This window comes from Mus caroli, unplaced genomic scaffold, assembly GCF_978045245.1.
Source record: "Mus caroli unplaced genomic scaffold, Mus_caroli_1 scaffold_6, whole genome shotgun sequence".
Lineage (NCBI taxonomy): Eukaryota > Metazoa > Chordata > Mammalia > Rodentia > Muridae > Mus > Mus caroli.
The window spans coordinates 77,226,502-77,230,000 of record NW_028227261.1 but is presented as its reverse complement, the minus strand read 5'-3'; positions in this window follow the sequence as shown (position 1 = coordinate 77,230,000).

Below are 3,499 nucleotides of genomic sequence, written 5' to 3'. Positions count from 1 at the left end.
TACCATAAGGCAGCCATGTCATCTGCTTATAAATTCATTTGTTAGCATACTTGGGGTTCACAACCTAAGTGCTTTAAATCAGGCCTAAATATTGTCCTTAATAAACTTACTCTAAAAATCGAATTAAAAGCAGAAGCAGAATAAGATTTATTTAATGTTAGTACAAGGGAAGGGGGACAAAGAGGCTTACAAACGCCCTCAAGTCCATAATTAGGTCGTGAAATAATTAACATTGAAAAACATAATCAAGTATATGAATATCTATGTAGTCCAGTCAATACTTATGGTCTTGCCACTAGCCCTTCATTGTCAACACTCCTGTCTCATAGTTCATTTGAAGAGAGAGGTCTTCCTCATTGTGGGACTTTTTCCTTCTTCCAACACAATATTCCTAAATTAATTCCCATTTCTTTGGACCCCTTGTTTCAATTATCTGATCATCAAATTGAGACACATGTCTGTTTCTTTAGGATATTTTCAATATGCCTGCTAAGTTCCTAGTCCAGTTTGGACTGTGACAACACATGTATGAGTTACTTATGACAAAAAGGGACTCAGAGCCCATTAGGAAGGCTGAAAATTTAGACAATATGGCTCCAAGATGTGTTGAGGATTGTGTTGATTTAGTTACATCATGAAATGTGACAGCATGGTGGCACTTTGTGGAACAATTTAATGTCATGTGTTCACAAGCATCCCATCTAGCAGAAAGGTCTTATTATTTTATAATAATCTTCTCAAGAGATTTGAAGTGCTCTTCCATGACAACTACCTCAATGTCTTCCAAAGATAATGATCATAGTTTCTCCTCAATCTGTATTTATAATGGATGCAGCTTAAATGTAGCTGGGATGAAAAGTCAGCAAATGTTAACATAAAATTATACTTTTCTTGGGTCAGGTTTTCCTTCACCTTGTCCAGGTTCCATAGTGAGCTTAGAAAGAATGACTCTTTAAAACAGGTTTAAGAATTTCGTTTGCCCAAGATTGACCCTTTGTGGAACCAGGTGGGAAAAAATTTGAGAAGCATATGTTACATGCTTGCCACTAACAGCTACCTGTGGTCCATGCTCTGAAACACTGTCTCTCTCAGGAAGCACAGCCAACTAGATGAATATTTTATGGTCATCCCACTGACTGACTTGTAGAGATATGGGAATTAATATTTTTAATGTGCATTATAACTAAAAAAAATTAAAGAACAATTAAATTTTGAGTAAACACTGTTGTTTTGAATAGCAATGCAATATCATTCAATTGAGTAAGTACTACAAATGCCAAGTGAATTTTGCATGAAATGTTAGCATTGAGATAGATTTCTAAAAAGGGAAGAATACACAGAAAGCCATTACCACTACTTACAAATTAATCCTCTACAATATATTCCAAAGTTTGAAGTATATTGAAATTTAATTATCTGAGCAAAAATTTCCATCTGGGACACTCAAGGATCCTGGAAGTAAACATACTACTATTATTTTGTTAAAGCAACAGTATCATGCTGCAGAAGAGCAGCCAGGGTACCAGTTCCCCAAGGAAAGTAGTGATGGGCAGCAGTGAGAGCACACATTGTGTAGTTTTTTGTAATATTTACCTTTCTATAACTCTTTGGTACTCTAAGGCAAGAGACCCTAGCTTCTGATAATTAACTCCTACAGTCAGTAGACAGGATGAAAAAGGAAAAGGGCTTAATTACTAAGCTCTTTTGTCTCCATCTCAGGGAACCCTCCCTGGCCAGGCAAGAGGCTGGGAATGTGTTAACTCTTTGTGAGCCAGACTAAAAGAAAAGAATCAAAGTAAAGATGAAAAAGAAAGGATAAAAATTCATACATGCAGAAAACTCTCACTGAATCTGGATGAAGCTGAAGAAAACTGTGTACTTTTGGTTGTTATTTCTTATACTCTGTTGGAATAACTAATCACATGGTTTCCCAAGCATCTTTATATTCCGTAAGTTCATAGCATTTTCAAGATGATAGTTCATGTCTAAAATGACAAAGAGTTACATCAGAAATGCTTTTATGTCTTTCCATAAGACTAGTTCCTGACTAAACATTCATTATCTTTCATATAGACCCATTAAAACCATTATAAGTTTAAAGCAATAATTTTTAAATTATATGCCAGTATGGTTTTGTCAATAGACAAATCATCTGTCTAGCTTATTATTATTTTGAAGTTTTATATAGATAAACTAGTCAATTTTTGTTTCCTTTTCTTGCTCCTACAATAAACTGTTCATTCTCAGTATATGATAATTAGTTGCTAGATAATGGTCTTATGGTTAACCTAGAAGGAATGGTTTTTCTGATCATAAATTTGTTTCAAGTCTGCTAAGTTGTCCTAGTGTAATTAGGTTGTGACACATAAAGGTTTACACATCCCTATTTGCATCTTTTAGAGGGCTCAAAATTACTTGTATGAATTTCAGAATTTTATAAAATCATTACTAGGAATTATGAAATCCTCAGTTTGCCAACACAGCAGAATTACGTAAGAGTCATTTTCATGTTAATCTGAAAATCTTCCCAATATGGTGAACTAATGCCCAGAAATAGTTAGGGTTAGGCTATATAATAGTGACAGAAAAAGGCATATCAGCAGCAAAAGGCAATCCTGGTTCAAAGTCTTTGGGGACCTTGCCTAAAAACTTCCCCATTTTGGGGTATGCAAAAATTCTGTGCTATCTCCAAAACAGTCACTTACATGCCTTTAGCCTTTCCTAGGTGGCTTCTAACATCATGCTGTCCTGTAAACACAAATCTCTATGCCAAAGTTTAGTGAGTCTCAGGTATCATCAGAGATGTTTGTCTGTGCAGTGGACACAAGTTAATGCAAGACATTATAATTGATTGACACACAACAATGGAATGTGTGTTTAAAGCTTAGCTGGAAATGAGACTTCTGAATCATACCTTATACCCCAAGGCTTAGGGACCATTACAGATGAAGAGACAGGGAGACTTTCAGAGCAGGAGACATTGTAGAAACTGTAAAAGGCTTAAGTGTCTTCAGTACACGACTATTGTACTCATGAAGTTCTGGCAGCTGTTGATGTCTTCTCAGAAGTTGTACGAGTCAAGTCAGTAAGCATTCCTGGCAGAATGGAGGAGGCTGAAGTCTCACAAGCCCCACACCTATCTGTGAAGTTATTATCAGCTTATGGTGCTAAGAAAGATAATACCAGACTAAGAAAATGATCTCTGGTAGATAAACAATGCTTCAGGAGATGGTCTCACACTTACTATTGCATGAGTATCATTAATCTGTTTTGTTGGCTTGTAAAACTTAAAAGACATGAAGTAGGAGGAAAATATGGAGAGGGATTAGGGGTGTGGGTATAGAGATTAAATCTGGGAGAAGATAGTAGGGTGGATAATGAATCAAAATAATAAAAATATAAGGCATATATGCATGAAAATTTCAAAAATATGTTAAAATATTTAATATGTATATTACTGGCTAAAGTTATACAATGAACACTGAAGTGAGGCATGACA